The following is an 18792-nucleotide window of genomic DNA, read 5'->3' on the forward strand; positions in this document are numbered from 1 at the left end:
GGTGGTAACTTGCATTGGCAGGTAAATAAAATGTTTTGCTCTTTATTAAAAGCTATATTTTCCTCTATTTTTAAATGTTAGGAATCAGTCATCTGCCGATATTTTATTTAACTTTTTTTTTTTTTAATAAACTGTATTAAAAATCCAGGCAAAGGAAGAGTGCGGCAATTGGAAATAGTATCTCTGTGCACAGTTCATGGCACATTTCACTCTTGCCCAAAATCTCTTGTCTTCTGGTTCCTTCCTGATGACCCTATTCCAGCACTGTTCACTCCCCGCTTGTTTCCTTCTTTCAATGCTTAATGGCTTCTGCACACAGAGGGACATAGACAATATCCCACCATCTCTGTCTGCAAACTTCTGTCTCTGATTATCTTCCAGATGTTAGCCAAGTTGCAAGCAGTGAATCCTAAAGTTTCCCCTTTTGCATAGCAAATACTTAACCTACCACGCTCATTGATTTCACAGAGGTGTCACCCAGCCTCCCTTGGAACAGAGTATTTGAGTAAGAAGCAGCAAAGGATTTTGTTTCATTAATTATTTTCTCATCCTGTTGCCTAGCAGAACTCCAGAATCATATGAAACTTATTTCTCTTTGATACAAAGCTGTATTTGAAAATAAGATGAGTTATCACCTTACTGTATCAGCTAGACTTGAAAACACAGGAATTCAGTAGTTTGCATGCCTTTGTATTCTCTGAAACATAGTACAAAATATGCTTCTGTCAACTATTAATTTTACTTCTAAAGATGTTTTTCTGTCTCCATAAACATTTTTTGTATGTAAAGGACTTGTTTAATGGGTCTTAATAGTTAAACACTTAAAAGAGAAAAGACTTTTAAGATTTAAAGGAATTAAGAGAGTTTCATTTTTTGATTTATAACTCGTCTGCAGTTCACCAAAGTGATGACAAGAGTCAGCAGATTCAGCTGTAGAGTTTGCTCACCAATGTTACCTGCCAGCTTTTAAAAATGCATTTCACCTTGTGTTCTTCAGCTCTCTGTTACGCAACTTCTTCATAAACGGTACGGAAGTCCCCTGTCTGGAACAAGGGCCACATTGTGACTGCTCTGTGGCTGAGCATGGAGATTGCAGAAGAATCTCTCTCTGTTTGTGCCTTTCAGTGTGAGGGCTCTCACAATCAGACCCTTTGAGCTAGGGGAGTGCAGGGAATATACTCTGTAGGTATTGCCTGCTGGCAACGATGACCTTTGAGGACATGACCCAGACCTCTCCTCCACACTGGCAATCACATCACTTCACTGCTGGCCTGATGGCGACAGGGACAGTGCACTACACGGCTTCAATGCCTCTGTCAAAGTCTAAAAGGGACTTTATTTTGTCTTCATTCTTCTAACAAGGCTGTTGCTAAAGGGCAGTAGGGATTCCCAAATGATGAGCACTAACAAGAGTACGTTCTGTTAACCGATTTTTTTTTTTTCAAGTGAATCGTATAGATTAAGAGGCAGGAGGATAAGATAGTTTTGAATGCTGAAGACTTAAGGACTTGAGCTCATCATGATAGAGAATGTTAGATGTAATTTTCGATGGGTATGGGAAAGATAAAAAGCAACTAGACATAGCCAACAACAGGCAAAAGCTGGTTGTGAGCAACCAGTTTAGACTTCTTAAACATTTCCAACACATTTTTATTGTTAGGGTGACAAATTCTTCTGTTGTGTTGGTGCTTGCTGAAGTTCAATTGCTTTTATGTGAAGCAAATCCTCATATCTAGGGCAGACCAAGGTTTTCCAGGAAGAAACACAGGCACGTGGGCCATGTACTGTAGGCTTAGGAAATGCCATGCTTCCAGGAAATGTTTGATCTATTGTGCACGTACAGTACAAATTATTTGTGTCTGAGCCTACTGGATGTGACGGTTCACTGTACATAAGCCTCAGAGCTGATGAAGGCCTCCAGGAGCCCAGGGCTCACTGTCTTTGTAAGGTACAATTTATCCACTCATGTTGAGTAGATGCCTTCAAAAATTCCAGCTGTCTGGCTCTCACCCAGAGAGGTCACTGGGTAGCTGAGCACCCCAAAATCCAAGGCAAACCCTTCAAATTCCGCCTGGACTGAATTTGAAATCTAGCTGTATAGCAGCCCTGGATTTACTGCTATAACTTTACCAGTCCTTGGCATGAATTACTTAGTTAAGCCACACAGTAAGAATGAGGCAGACACATTTCATTCCGCAGTTTGGCGCAAACAGCTACCGACTGTCTTACCAAAAGTAGCAGGCAAAGATGAAGCAGAGTCACATGAATGAAAAGGAGCAAAGGAAGCACAAATGTGCTCCATCCTGTCTAAACTCTGGTACTGGACGAAGTTTAATGCTGTTCACTGCATTCCCTTGGTTTCTCCTCAGAGAGCTCTCTGTAGTAATGAGGAAGCTCTCAAAAAAGGTGGTAGAAAAGCTGTGTTTCTCTTTTGCTTGCTACTGCTCTGGCAGTGTCACTTCTAAGGTAAGCAACAGCCCTGTAAGCACTCCCTGGGGACAACGTCGGCTCAAGCCAACTGAAGTACGTCAAGCCACTCTGCATGCATGTGTGTGCAGCTACAAATACCAAGGAGGATGGGAGGGGGAGGATAATGTGCAGACTGATCCAGAGTCTTCTCTTACAGTAAAATTGATAAGCCTTTGCCAGCGACTCACACTTAGCCAGATCCATTATTTATAGCACAACAGGATACGGTTAAAAACTGCAGGAAATGCACAGGTTCGAGAGCTCTGATGAGGCTTAAATCATTCAACAAGCAAAGAAGCAAAGCAAGTAAAACCCACAGGGAATGTAGACTGGACAGTATTAAAAGATTTTTGGCTCTAGAGACACAAAGTAGATTTTTTAAAGAAACAGAAGTATTAAAATAACCATCAGGCATGAGGAAACACTGAAACATAAGGGGTCAAACTTTCTACAGCTTTTAGTACAGTTTCTAAAATTGCCTGCAATTATAAGGCAATTGGGGAAGAATATGTATTTGTTTTTATTTCAGATTATTCTAAAAGTGTATCCTTTCAACCAGCATGATTATTATCACTAAGGAGCTCACAGTATTTACAGGACTTTCTCTCCTGAAGCACTTCAGAAGACAAATTCATTCATTTTGATGGAATTAAGGTAATAACATAAAGAACTGGACCATATTGTCTACTGGAAGGCATCTAATGCAATAATATACATTGCAAGTGTAAGCTCTTTAAGCTCTGGACATAATCGGTGAAGGGAGGCAGATTCTTCTAGAGAGTGGACGTGTGAACTATACAGGTGCTTGAAGCCATGCAATAGTCTTTGAAGTTTTCTTTGTGCTTAGTTTTAAGTGAACTCTAACTTTTACTTTCTCCCTTCCTATAAATAATGTACCCTTTGAAGTAAGTGTCACCACTCCTCCTGTTACCAAAGGCTTCAGTACCCCAGCGAAAAAGCAGTGCTTATGCTTGTTAGTTATTGGGGTTTCCCTTAAATGTGTTTTAATTTATATGGAGGGCAATGGTTGAGCTACAAAACATGAATATATAAACTCTCTAATGTGTTAATTTACATTTTAGTCATGAATAGTATAGGTTACCCTGCAAGTCACGTGAAAACGTTTTAAACATCATGCTTAATGGTATTCACAGGACTGGACTGAAGTAATGTGAAGCAACACATCAAATCTTAAAGGCTAAGCAACACAAAACTTTTAAAACTATTTTATTGAAAAAAATGCTTATGTGGTGAAGATACTCTTGAATCTTTTGTCAGAGTGGGGAGCAGCTTCACATTGTCACTATAAAAATCCTGGATCAGATTCTCAGATCGTTATAAACTGTTACAACCCCACTAGCTTAATTTATCCCTTATGTTTAAATTCAGAACATCTTTCTTTGTGGTACTGCTAATGTTGAAGTTATTACAAATCACAAAAATTTCATGAGCAAATGTACTTCTCACCATTTAGATTTTTCTCGGCAGCTCTCGGTTGGCTGTCGGGCAATTCTGAACTCTCAGCTTGTATTTTCCATGGTGTATTGTACTTTGTGGTATACTGAATCAGTCAGAAGGAATGAAAAATTTGCTGGAAAATGCTGTAGCCAAATAAAAATCAAGATGTGCATATAATTCTATTTTTTGCCTCTCAAGCACTTTGGTAAAGATTGTATGTGTTACTTTGAAAAGACTCCCAAATTTGCTGAATAGACTGTTCTTTTGTTAATCAGACTGCCTAATAAAGCAGTGTAGATAAAGAATGTGCAATGAATAAAGATGAATCTTGGAGGATATCTCAAAGCACTATGTTCCTATTCTTACCTGAAGAAAAATGGTTACGCATCAGCTGGAAACTTATGGAAAGTACATCAACATGGAATCTTGTCCATGTCCTGAACAGTCTGCAACTTTATTCTGAATGACTTGGGGCAACACGAGGCCTCAACTCTATCTCTAGCTCCCTTTCTCCCTTTCCATCCCTCTGCCTGCAGCCATCCCTGAACTCTGCCTCTTTCTCTTCCTTTTCCATTTTCCAGAAAGCAAGTGCTGCTGGGCTGGGCGAGAGCCTCGTGTAGAGATGGAGCAAGCAGGGAAGCTGATAAGGTCTCTGTGCAGAGAGGAGGTGATACCAGTGTGGCACAGGGGGAGCTGACACACAGGGGAAGGGATGGGGATTGCAGCCGATGGGTGTGATCCCACATTTCTCCAACAGCATTTGATATCTCCTTATCAGAAGAAGTCACACACTCCCTCTCCATCTAATTCTAAATATTTACAAAAAGCTCAGAACCAAAGCAAGTATGGTACTTTACATTCTAAAAAAATAAACTACTAAAAAATCCCAGACAGCTAGGCAATATTAACAGAGGTGAATTCTCTTGGCTCTGCTGAAGCCAACAGAAGGTTTTGCTAATGCAGTGCACATTTCACCTTTAAACTTTAAAAAGCAAGCTATATTCAATAGATTTTTTGACCAACATTTTTGAGGGAAACAATGAACAACTAATTTCTTGCTAATCCATTCATCTTCTTTTTTGTCCAAATTTTATGGTGTTTCACTCACTTTGAAATTAAATAGCAGTATATTGTTTGGTAACCTTTCCCATTCAGGACATCAATACCTGTACAAACATAATTGTGTAAGCATAAAGCTGAATTTAAAACAACAGCTGGTAGAAGACTCCTATTGGAGATTGGTCTAGAGAATTTTAATTTATAATGTGGGTACAGAAATGTGTTAGCAAGAACCTCTTGAACCTATGATACTAGTATCATTGCCAGCACTATGAAACATCATGGTGAGATGATAGGAGAAGTAACTGTAAGAAAGGACAGAGGAATAGAGAGGGAAAGGAAAAAACAATGCATGTTCTTCTACTTTGGCTGAACAAATCCAATTAATGGGGAATAAAAGGTTTACTGTGATCTTAAAGTGATTTCTAGGCTTATGCTAAAGAGACAGAGGGAACATCTTCATGAGAATTTTCAAGACAACACTCTAAATTTGAACTGGTATTCTTCTAATTTGAGTTCAAATGTTTGTACTATGTGCCTGTGAAAAACATGACCTTTCTATGTAAGGAGCCAAACAAATCAGCTATGCTTCCAAACAGCTTCAAGTCTACAGAGAGCTGGAAATGTTTGACTAGGTTACACTTCTTTACAATCCTCATAAAAAAGGCAAATAACAGAATAAGAAAAATCACATCTTAAATGGGAATACTGGTACATGATGTATAGCAGCTTTCCAGTTTCCTTCAACTACTTTTTTTTTTCTCCTGCTTATTTTATTTTAGAGGTTTATCTGAAATATTTAATCCACGAGCACTCTGAGGGAAGGAGTGGCACACCAGCTATTTCAAAGCTAACTTTCCAAATATTCTGCAACTCCTGAAGCTCTGAGAGACCACTAATATTTACAAAACCTGGTGGTTTTGTCCGCAATTACTCATGAGTAATTCTGAATTCTCCAAGCAGCCCTGCTGAAGCCAGCCAAATGACTCTTGTGCATAGGGTTTTGGAAGTTTAAATCTCTTAATATTGACACTGGAGGAGTAAGAGGAGTAAGGCTCAAAAGACGTAGAGGAACAATATTATCTTAAATTCAAGCATCTTAACATAGGTACAAAATGCCCCTTCATGTTCTGTGAAGCAGAAATCCTAAATGGCCAGAACCACGCTAGAAAGTTCTACAGCACATTTTGTAGACAGCATGTATGGTAGGAAGGGATTGCTCTCAGCTGTTCTGACAGTTATTGGTTTGTTCTGGTTTGTTCTAAGCTGTTCTGGGTTTGCACCAGGCACATTGGGAGAATGTGCCTTTGAAAGAGGACTTTGGAGAATTGTCTCTTTAAGCTGAGTTCTCCCCAGTCACAGCAGGGAATCTGAACCCAAATACCAAATTATCATGTGGCGGATAGTAACAGCAAAGAACCTGGTAACTAGTAGAACACCTCAACTATTCCCTGTAGCATTTAATTAACTATAAGGGCAAGAGCTTATTCAGCAACAGGACCAGGCACATGTTGTCAAATAAGAATTACGGAGGGAGGTAAAGTGACATCTCTAAAATCACATAGATATTTTGCTACAGAAGAGGGTTAAACATACAAGAGCTAGTTCGTGACTTAAAGTTATGGTGCACCATGAGTAATAAAACCACTAATCTTCTGTAAGTCCTGCAGAGCTTGGCTGAAGTTTCTGACTGAGCTTTGTCAGCCCTGTACATATTCTTGGCTGGATAGCCTCTAAAAAGTAATCAATATTGCTATGCAAACATAGTAAATCATGTCTGAAAACTCACATGCTCATGTCAAATGAGTATGACTAAGCTGTTGTTGTGCCCTCTGTCATCGTGAGTACATGCTCCTCTTTCCACTCCTGCCTAGATAAGAGCCATGATCCATGCTAGGAGGTGAATATTCACAGGGCATTCATCCATCTTTTAATGATTGTGTTAGATCTTTCACCGTGCAGGCACTTTATGAATGTTGTGAAGCTGTAATGTTATCCTTCCCACGAGGACACCAAATTACTTATCCATGCTTTTGATATAACGTATCTTGGCTGAACTGTTGCAGCTCTCTTGCTCTGGAAGATTTCCAGTCAAGGGCTATATTTACGTCAGTTACAATGGATTCAAAATGCTTCCACCGGATCTTGAACAGGCTAATGCAGCTTCATGAGTTTAATCCAAAATGTAGACGATAAATATCTTTCCAGTAAAACAGGGAAATAATCATCCTTGTACCTCTAGTTCTTTGGTTCGAGTTGGTATCCCTGGTTAGTATTCAGCCACTGCCTGCACCCCTCTCTTTTTAGGACTTCCAGGTGACTACAGATTATGCTTCCAAAAGGGACTTAGGAGGACAGTCACCTAATTCCCATTTTCAGAAATGTCTGAAGGATTCAGGAGCACAAACCCTATGGACTTACAGGGAAAGTAACAGCTCCTTCACCCAATGTCAATTTTGAAGGTGTCACTTGGGCTTCTAAGTCACCGATACACTTTTGAAAATTAGCCCTCAGCTGAATTGTATACTGTTGCACCCTTTGTCCTTGGAGTTCTTTTTTCTTCTGTGAGCATTAAGCTTACCCAGTTTTCTGGGATTTTGACCACCTAAATTCAAGTTTTACTTTTTAATTTGGCTTTGATTACACAGCTGTTATTTATTCTTTTGCTTGGCAGAAGTTTCTGTAAGACCACCATAAAGTCAGCCTGTTTGTATTGTATTGTACTGTTAATCTCCTTTTCCTTTATGACACACATACACAATATCCTAAGGGGAAGATCACTATACATATATACGGATACATACCCACATATATATATGTATGAGTACAGAGCAACGATGGCAACAAAAGAAAGGAATATCTTAGTAATCTAAAAACCTTTGTGAAAAATTCTAGATAAAAGGGAATGTTTTGTATGGCACAAACAAAGGGATCAATGTTAATTGGTTGCTTAATGGAAGAACAAGATAAAAATGGAATAGAATTTATTCAAAGTAATTGAAAAAAAACTAAATAAGAGAGTTGAACAAAATACAATGTTGCTTAGATTTGCTAGGTTAATTTTAATCAGAATTTGGTCATTATCTTAAAATAGTATCAACAAGCAGAGAATTTCTAGCTATCCAGAAACATATACATTTCTGTGTCTCACAGAGACTTTCTGAATTAGGAATCCCTTTGGGTTTGCACTGCAAATCCCTGCCTGAAAAAGCCCTAACACCCAAGAGTGAGCTGCCTTTTCATTGCATGACAGGAAAACCTTCACTGAGAACAGAAACAAAACTGGTGATGGGAGATCCTTCAGAATTCTTGCATTCGTGTGAAAAGGGACTCACAAAATCAGAATAAGCAGTTTGGACAATCATTTATGCCAGTAAGCCCTATCTCCCATCCTTACAGAACACTGCTGGGACTCAAAATGATGCTGTATTTGCTGAAGAAACTCTATTAGTGCTAGAAGTATAACTGTCCAGAAGAAATTTTACAATAATCCTGCTGATCTGATCCTCTTTTCTAAATAAATCATTCAAGAATCTAGGTAGCAAAATTCAAATCTTCAGGGAAGTCTCACTGGGTTTCCTTCCAGTGACACTTCATGTTTGGCAAGGGAAAAAGAAAGCACCTGCTCTTTCATCTTGATCAAAGTCACTTGAAATTTATTATGTACTCATCAAATTGGACTATGATATCATATCGTGCTGCTCTGCAGCTTCTGATGCCATTTCAAACTTCCCTTTGATCCCCAGTATAGGCCTCGTGCTGCCCTTACAGAGGGAATAAGGGGAAGAAATGCTTGAAAAGTTTTCCCCAAGGCAAGGAGTATAATTTCTGCTGATGGTCATGACCCCAGCTCATGATATTTTGCTGGAGGGAGACTTTGGAACCGGAAAGGTTGCGCTGGCCTTTTCAGTGCAAACTGCTCTGGAGCAAGAACTGCTTAAAGAAACTCCTCAAATACTCCTGATGTTTGCTCTGGTGGTGCAGAGCTGTGAGCGTCATGCAGCAGGTGAGAAATCCCTACACAAGAGATTAGAGAGCCTGGCCGTGAGTGCTGGATTGATGCTCTATCGCTTGCATTTATTTAGACAACATAAACAAGCTTCCAGTTTCCTCAAAACAATGTGGACAAGTCCTCGTTTCCAGGTCCCTTGAATTTCTCCAGTTTTCATTACGGGGTAAACAGTTTTAGCTGCTCTTCACTGCCAGTCCCCTGACGCCTGGGATTTTTACCTGGTTACCAGACATAAGCACCTTCAAACTGAAAGTATCCATTAGAAAGAGCTTCTACTATCTGCAAGTCCTGCCTACCAAGTGTACAGAACCAAGCAAGATTTGAGCACAATTTGAAAAATGTGGATTAGGATAATGTATTTGTGAATGTAGAAGCACTTTAGCTCATTTAGCCATGTAATCTGTATGAACGCATCGCTTAAATTGTCAGACTTGGCTTTCCTCCTGTGGAATGATATCAGTCATAAGTTTCTTCTGTCCTTACAGCTAGGTTTGTATAAAGCTCTACTTGTGCAAGTTAGAGTCTGGTCATGACACTGAGCAGAAATACACATAATTGTCATAGACATCTATATGACATCAGAAGGCAAAAATTGAAAAAGGCAAAATTCTCACCCCAAATCAAATGAAAGCAAAAATGGGAAAAGCTGTGATTAATCCAATTTGAAGTAAAGGTTCTGCTCCCCCTGGAACATTATTCCAGCAGAACACATTTTTAAGCAGAATAAAGGGTGAGGAAAAAATATATTATAACAGACTATAATTTTCCAGAAGCATACCCTATTAAAACCTTATATGGGTTCATGTTAATAAATTCTTGAGACATATTTTCATCCATCTTGAGTCAATGCAAAGCATGCATATGCCCATCCTGCAGTTGCTTTCACTTGCGCTGTGTCCAGTTGTTTTTCTACAGCAGATCATTTTTTTTCATCCCCCCCTTTCCTGTCCTGCCTGGTAAAGCTGGAAAATTCCACTAGTGATAACTCTGACAGCTTGCTCCCCCTCCTGTCACTCTTTTAAGAAAACAAGAGGGAGGGAACAGGGTCTGGAAGGCTGAGAAGTTACTGATTTAGTAAATTCTGCAAGTCTTACCTCAGAGCAGAATAAAGCCTTGGTGTTATCCTTAAAGGAGCAGAGCAGAGTCCTTCTGAAACCCAACTTCATCCTCCTAGAGGCAGTGAGTCCCTCCTCAGCCTATGATCACCAAGTTGCATATTCGGGGAGCTATCTGACAGCCTGTGATAGGATATTCTGCCTCTAGTCATACAAGGGCTGCGGGAACAAAGAGCGGTGGAGCTTCTGGCCCTTATGGGAAACGGACTGACAAGGCTCCATCACTATTTAAAGGGTAGATGCCTTCAGGATAAATCCTCTTACTGTGTTTTCCTGTTTGTGTCAGAACTTAAACCCTTTATCCATTTCCTAGGAGGAGAAATAAAAAAGTAATCAGCAGCGCTAAGCTGCGCTGTAATTCAGGAGTGTCCCTGTGGGGTGGCTCAGAAAAAGACAGAGCCAATTTATGTGTTTTCTGCTAAAGGCATATGAGACACTACCATTAACATAACACAAAAAAAAATCGTAAATGACCAGATGCAAATTAATGAGGAGCTCTCTCTGCACGGAGATGGCTGCTCCACCCGGAGCAGAAGCGTAGTGCACAATGCCAGCGAGGAAGGAGAAGCGAGCCAGAGTACAGCTGTTAAGAAATCAAATATTTATGGGGAAGGCTTTCTTGCTTTTCCTACGCTGGGACTATCAGTGGGAGGCCTAGATGAATGCTGACAAAAGCATGCACCGGGTTTCCTATGAACAGTGGCCCAGAATTGGGTTTTGACCACAAGACAGATAAAATCTTGAAATTTGGGGATGATTTTCAGCTGCAGCTGGGGGATGAGGAAACATACTGTGCAAAAAGTTCCCTACCACAGGCTGTTAGTGCCATCAAAGGAGCCCTAAGAAATAAGTCTTAAGCATGGAAAGCATATGAGATGGTCAAACTTCACTCCTTCCACCAAACCTTTGTTTATCCATTGAAATACTTAAACTGGTCTGTCAAATTTACAGCATTCCTGTCATCATTCCTCCAGTCTGAAATACAGGAGGAAAAGCTGACTTTCTGGTTATAAGCTTTTTGATATCCTTCACTTCCTCCAAAGACATGGCCAAAGCCCTTCAGGAGAATAAAGGGAAAAGAAAGCCTGTTATTTAATCAGAGAAAGAAAAAAAAAAACAACCAGGCTGAAACAAAGAAAAGAGAAGGGAAAGGACTTCCTGAACCAGACACAGATTTCCTAAGGGGACAGAAAAGAGCAAAACCAGAAATGGTTTGGTTTTACAGTTCACATTGAAGTAAAATTTGCTTTATGTTTTAAACTGGACTTCATGTCACCTTTCTGTTTCTTCTGGTGAACTTTTAGGATTACTTAAATCTTTTAAAATTTTGAAAACTTCTGGTCATTTACCACTGTCTTTAGGTGTTTTCAGGGATTGGTGTGTCACACTTTAAAGGACAAACTGCAGGGAAGAGGATGGCTCAGGAATTTGGTAGTGGACTGTGGGGCTGTTCATGCTACAAATCCAGCTGGTGTTGCTTTGTATGAAATGGTACAGTCATGATAGTCTGTATCATCCTGACTAAACACCTTTATAGTGTTACCTCCTGCAGGACTTCAGAGGCAACCTCTGAATGGTCACCAGACTGCCCTCCCCACTTCCTTCAAGGGTGTTTTCTCTCTTCTTTTTAATTAAGTGAGAGACTACAGCCACTATTACTCTCCTTAAGCTGTTGATGTATGAAGAAATTAATTGTTTACCTACTTCTAGGCTTTGTGTGAACAGCCAGATAAATATGGGTTTAGGACTGCCGTTTCCCAAAGTTGCCCTCTGTTAGAATTTAAACAAGCCTCAATATCAGTGACTTAGGTTTTCATAGGAATTAAGGTGAGATTTGGCTGCATGTAGTTATGTAGTTAATATGGAGGCAGGTTCCCATTTTCAACCCAAGTGCCTTGCAGTTCCCTCCCTGTGCAGCGTGGAAAAATGCAGTTGGGGAGGGAGAGGAGGAATCGGAGGCGGCTTTTGCAGCAGTTCACAATGAGCACGTCTTCCTGCTGGCTGCTCTCGGCAATTAAAACACTCCCTGAGTTTCAGTAAGTGCTGGATCCTCTCTAACATTAAGTGTTGAACTGGGACACGTGAGTTAAGACCCTGCTTGCTGCAGGCTCCTGACCACAGCCAGCAGAAGGAAAGTCACCTCCAAAGAGCAATTCAGCTCACCTATGGATGAGATGTCTCTTCTGGGGAGAGGACAATGAGGGACTTGCCAAAGAGCTGTTAAATGTTGGAAGTGCATAAGTGCTCGCTGGGCATTAGGTACACTTAAAATTAAGTGAACTGTGACCCTCTCCTTGCATTATCCTTTCACTTAACATATTTTACCTCCAAGATAGAGTATTTTCTTTAACTACAATGTAAACAAACCTTTAGATTAAAATTCTTACCATAAAGCTACGTAAATATGTTTAGACAATGTTTTTGCCCTCATTCTTTCTGGACCAGCATGATGGTGAGCCCTAATCACAGCTGTCCTACAAAAAATAAACAGTGGTGAACTCATATACACAGGTGTCCCACCAAAACATGACACAAAGATCCGCCTGCACTGGTGGCTTTATTCATATCTGAGTGTTCTGTTTCATGGTTTGTACAAAAGTTGCTCTGAACTAATTCTATGTATGGGACATAATGATGACATATTTCGCCAGATATACGGAATGTCATACAACTGATAAATACTGACACGTGGTTTCATGGTATTCTTTTTCTAAAGTTAAATGCTGAGACATAAAATAAATCTGCTCTTGACTCCATTTTATGACTATAGAAATTCATAGATTATCCTTACAATGAGACAAATGCTTAAGCATTTTGCTGCATCTGAATGTAAGAACCAGGCATAAGCAATTAGCTATGTAAATAACTAATTTTCAGGGCTTTGGCCAAACAAGTAATTGAACAAAATCTTAAAGTTCATCTTAAACAAAGCCATTTGCTTTTCCTGTAAAATTTCAGAAGAACAATAAACAGTTTGATCTCAGACATTTGTTTTACTTTTCTGTTGAAAGTTAAATCCACATAGATTAGAAACAAACAAGCTCATTTAGAAGATGTTGCAATGAAGTGTTTCAGCTTTTTCTCATTTTTGCTTGTTTTTTTTTCTTGGCCCAGAAAACTGCTCTATAGATTATTCTGATCAATCCAAACTTTTTTTTTTTTTTCCCCCTGAAAACAAAATGTTCCTTTTTTTTTGGTCCCACTTCTAAATACAGTCTCTTGTTGTAACAGGTCACTGCTGCTGGGGAATAGCTTTAAGGACTTGTCTAACTGATGTCATATGGCAAGCATGAAAATAAAACTACAAGGAAGGAACGGGAAGAATTATCATTGGATTAATTATTCCACAGAAATTAAACTGGCATGATCATAATCCTGTGGTGGTTTCTTCTGCAACATGACTGCTATTTCCAGTGACTCTATATATTGATCTATTCCAGCTGTTAGTGAACAAAAATCAGAGGCTCTTCTCCAAGCTGGATTTTACATTAACAGTGGGATACATTAAGCACACATGCTCCAAATCTGGCTTGTTTTTCATGGTAGAAAAATGGTAATATCCTAAAACTTAATAAGTGATGTATTTGAAAGCAACTATGTAGATAGGAAGAAGATAGTTATTCATGGCCAAGCAGTCCAGACTTGACATCAGCTCCTCAGATGCCATGAAAGATTACACTTTCTCTTAGGAGATCTCTGAAGATCTGTTTCTTCTGTCTAGGCTTTGGCAGGGGATCTGTGAAATTTCCTACCTACATTCATGATTGATTAAGATTTAATTGTGGTCTTAGCTCTGCCTAGGAGACCATTAATTTACAGAATAGGGATTTTTCAAAAGAAACTACTTAACCTCCAGACCATTTAGGCATAAAACCAGTCAGGCAAGAGAAGGTTTACAGAGCGTGACAAAAGAAGGATTGCAAAATGTGCAGTGCCGACGTACACAAACTGTGGGACAGAAAAACCCTTGCAGTGCCTGTAGGAAGGGTTGTTTTTTTTTTTTGCAACGTCCCTGTGCCTCACAGGAGCCCCACAGCCGACCGCTGAGCTGGGTTTCATGAATACGCTGAGGCGGCATTCTTTATCTGCAGTAATGCTCGGTGTCGGCTGCGAAGGTCACCTTGACAAATGAACTTGCATGGTGGAAAAAAACCTCCTCCGCCAGTAAATTAGCAGGAAGGGACTGAGCTTGTTTTGCAGTGCCCATTGCAATAGCCGCAGACCGGAGCCATATGTACACTGGAAACAGTATGAGGAGCCGTGTGAGAGGGAAGCCATTTTTCATGCTGAATTTACAAACACAGAGGTTTTTCTCAGATGGCTCTTTGATCTTTGGAGATACACTATTATGCACCTTAATTTCCAGTCATCTGGTGACTTTCGAAAATATTATCCCATTAGGTCCTTACAACAAAAGCCTATCTTACTTCTTGCATTAAACTATAGCATAGAGAAGCTGTTAGTCATCCGAATCCCAAGGATTTACAGTACAATTCCCTAGGGTAGCCACTTATTTCCCTTAGAGACATAATTTCTTTCAAAGCTGAACAGGCCAAGAAGGCCAAAGATAAAAAGATGATGGTCTGGTGGAAGAATCACTGAGTGAGGAGGAAACAAATAACAAATTTTATCAGTCCCATGGCAAGATGGTGAAGAAAAACATTACTTGCTATTATCTCCAAAATTTCAGTGTATTTTCACTGGGAAAGAAGAACCTGAGCAGACAGTCTGTAACTCTACCATTTCCTATATTCACCAGGACCAATTTCTGGCTTTTTCCCCTCTACAGCAGCAGCCTGACCATGCTCACACCTGAACCAGGTGTAGCACTGAAGAGGCTTTTCTAGGTATAGTTTGAATCACTCCTCAAGAACAGTGATATTCTGAACTTTAAAAGTAATCTTTTTCACTGATCCTTCCCCATTTAGCTTTTCAAATCATCCCAAACCATCTTTCCAAACCGGTCTTTCTGCTGCTTCTCCTCCCCGATGTTGCTTCATGCCTTTGACGTACAGGGTAACGTTAGGGGTAGGGTTCCTGCAGTCTAAAATGATTGTTTGCTTCTCTTTTCCAAAACGAGAATATTCATAACATATGATGTGGGCTGAGGGTTCAAAAATTATTATAAAGAGTATAGAAAACGCAGAATGCATGAGATCAAGGGCTGAAGGATTACTGCAGTTTGAGCAAAAACAGAGGAACTTTGTCTAAACCCAAACAAAGCCAAGCAATGGGTAAGAGCCCTGGCTTACTGACTGCCAAATGTAAGACTTTTATTCCCCCCCCTCCTTTAGATGTTAACCAAGCACTGCTAAACTAACTTCAGCTAAACCACTGTAATGTATCAGAGATATTTTTATATTAACAGATGTTCTTCACTAATGCGACTTTAAAAGTAACTGTAACTGCCAATTTCATGTTTGGCCAGTAACGTTTATTTTAAGAACTGGAGTGAGTTTCTACTGAGTTTCTAATGGTCTGTCGACAAATTCGCTTCTCCTTAAAGGTGAGGACTTAATTTGAATAAAATATCTTACTAGTTTCACCCTAGGTAATGCTAATTTAATCAGCAATATTACTTGAGGACTGTAAATTATGAAATGTATTCCAGTAAAAATACTTTAAAAAAATCCCTAACTCAATAGCCATTACATCTGAAAATTCTGTTGAACACAAATAGACAAAGGAAAAAGGAAGTTTTGACTTTCTATACATAATTATGGCTCTGAATATGCTCAATCAATTACAAATGTCCAATCTCCAAAATTCATTCCTTTGAACAGAAACATACATATCTAATTACCATGTATAAAAAATATTAGGTTAGTCTAAAGTTTTGTACATTATTTGACATGAAAGCAGAACCTGGCTTGGCAGTCGGGCAGAATTTGATATGCCTGTCTTGTACAATGCAGAAAAAAACAGGCGAGGAGAAATGAAACTTCTATTAGCAAGTTTAAAAGAAAGAATCCATGTTAACCACTCCACTGTGAACCATCACAGACATTTCAAGATACAAAATAAAATCCAAGAAATTAAAAAATATTTGTGTGAGATAAAAAAGAACAAAAAAACAGCCGCCCCCCTCAAAAGTAAATGAAATACTATTGTTTACCATTGCCACAATCCAATGGCATTAAGAGAGTGACAGCAGCTGAGGCTGAAGATCTTCCTTGCCTGACTTCAATCCAGAGACCTAGAGCTCACAATGTTCAGCACTTGGGACACCCAAGGCGGCCAAAATATGTGTGTGCCACCTGAGGAACCAGGACCATCACTAGCACTGCTGAAAATGGTGTTTTGCCCCTCCTTGTGCAGGTCTGAATGGCTGCAGTGGGTGCAAGATAGCATAGACTCTGGCCCCCACAGGCACTTCTATCTGCTTGGAAAACGAGCATACACCTCTTCAAACACAAATGCCTTCACGAGCCTGAATGAGGTTCCTGCTTGCTTTCAAGATCAAGGCTTTTATCAAAATTTAGAAATCTCTGGTTTCACCAGCACTGTACAAACAAGGCGTACCCAGACCTGTGGTTTTCATGAATGGCAATACAGAAAAGAACAGTTCTTCAGGGCCAGCCATCGCCTGCCATTTCCAGCTTTTCTCCGTCTCTCTCACACTTGCACAAACCCAGCTGGGAAGCCTGAGGACACCGGCCGTGGGACAATGTCACAGGTTTCGTGTAGTCCTGCAAGATGGTTATCTGGGAGTTATTTCCTCTTGCAACACCCTCTCTTGCAGCAAAGCACTTCAGCTCCCTGTTGTTCCTGCAACAAATGGTGCCGACACCAGTGCCAGCGGTTTCACTGGCAGGGCTTTTTTGGTATTGGCAAGGCAGAAGAAAAATGCTGATTGTGACTAAAAGAAAGTGCTGCATCAAAGAGAGGAAAAATTCAAGATGTTTGATAAGAGATGGTGTTTCGAAAAGGCTCTCCTGGCAGCACTGTCAGAACTATAGGAACAGCCTCCTTTGCCAGCCATCGCAAGCGCAGGCAGCCCTCTTTGGATGCTCTGATGTATCAGTGTACCACGTGGCCCCAGTTCTTGTTTTCCTGCAAATTTGTGTGAGATGAGAGGGCAACTTATATAGGACATGTACTCATGAAATTTCAGGCTGCTGCTTACACCACCTCTGCTTACTGTGTTTGTTTCTGTGTGCTGTGAAAGTGTTGTTATTATTATTATGCACTGGAGATGTGAGTCAGAAGCAAAAGCCTCCTGGGTGCTGTGCTTTGCACCAGCTACGCTGAAAACTGCTGTTTACCATCAAGAGCCTGCAGCCCACCTCTGCCCAAGTGGAGCGCTGTGCTCCCTGGCCTTGTCCTGATTGCAGTGTAGGCATAAAATGTCATTTTATACCCCTAAGATAGCTACATTTCAGAGATGGAATTGCTTCTTTCGCACTACATAAACTCAGAAAGTTAAGGAAATAAGAAAAAGCATAACAATAACATCTAAAAGTCAGAGTCTTTCCCATATTCAATTATGTGGCAATTTTAAAGCTCCCTCTTGGGTCCTACGAGCACTCTGGTCCAGTGAAGAATTATTTCTAGCCTCAGAGGGAATGGACATATGTGCAGACATACAAGACCTTAATCTAATCAGTGATTGAGGACTAAGCTTTGGGTTTTTTTTCAGGCCCTAGGCCAATTTTATAACTGAGGAAAAGAGGTAAATATTTCCTTTATTTTTGTTTTTCTTTCTGGCAGGGTGCTTAGAGAATATAGCAGCTGTTTGAAGGTGGGACCAGAGAATTGCAATTCTGGTCAAATTTTGTTGTGGGGACGGTGGAGAGTGAGGAGGAGGCAGGTGAGGAAGGGGTGATGTTACGGGGGAGTGTGGTTTTCCCCAGGGCTGAAATGCTGGCTGGGTGTCTGCACCCTGGTACCACAGCTGATGTGCTGCAGGCACACCCCCTGCACACACACACAGGTACGGATGCACAAGTGGCTACAGAGCAGGGAGAGACCGTGCCACGGTGAATGTATACACCTCAAGGGTTTTTAAAGCATTGAGTAATGACCAGCTGAGAGGGTAATTATGCAGCCTGACCCTGAAACGAAAACCTTGAGCAGACTTGCCATGACAGCAAAAAGTAGCTCTGCTTGCTTTGTCATCTTTTTTCTCATTATAGTCTTCAGACTGGCTACAGATCTGGCTATAAAATTTGAAAATTTGCTTAGGAATTGTAATTTACAGCTGCTCTTTGCAAAGATTCACTGTTATTGGAAAGAGATGGGAGCTGAGTGCGTGGAAGGTACACCTCGTGGTGACAGACGCCTTTAGAATTATCGACTTGAAGTATTTCATACAGTGTACCCTGTCAGGCACACCACGAGCCTTGGTTTTCTAGGGATTTCTTTGATTTGATTTAACAGTCCATTGCCCCTTTGGATTATATGTTGACAATGCGTGAGAATTTATTGCATGCTCTCCCTTCTCCTCTGAAGTTTTTCTTTTTCACAGTTTGAGCAAAAGAAGTTTTGAACAACTTGAGGTAGGACCTCAGTTCAGGCTAAAATATTGTCCTCTGGAGTTTTGTCAGAGGCCAGTGGTCTATACTGGAGTTTCCACAGTGGGCAACCAGTGTTCTAACCCTACTTGGCACTGACAATTCAGAATAAAAAGAAAAAATACTGGGGATGGAGTCGGGGAAGGAAGGAAAATCTTGGTCAGAA

The 18792-nt window shown here is 40.3% G+C and overlaps 1 protein-coding gene across 2 annotated transcripts in view; it reads right to left on the reverse strand.

The window, feature by feature from the left end:
• ARHGAP28 (Rho GTPase activating protein 28) overlaps positions 1-18792 on the reverse strand; it is a 76344-nt gene that overhangs the window by 39482 nt on the left and 18070 nt on the right. Inside the window, exon 1 of one of the 2 annotated variants that reach the window (XM_014938671.1) lies at positions 10093-10204. The exons of the other annotated variant lie outside the window; for it this stretch is intronic. The gene's annotated coding sequence lies outside the window, so the exon portion shown is untranslated. Of the gene's footprint in view, positions 1-10092; positions 10205-18792 lie in introns of those variants that run through there. 2 annotated transcript variants of the gene reach the window in all.

Source organism: Calidris pugnax, unplaced genomic scaffold (assembly GCF_001431845.1).
Source record: "Calidris pugnax isolate Ruff unplaced genomic scaffold, ASM143184v1 scaffold13, whole genome shotgun sequence".
NCBI classification, from domain to species: Eukaryota; Metazoa; Chordata; class Aves; order Charadriiformes; family Scolopacidae; genus Calidris; species Calidris pugnax.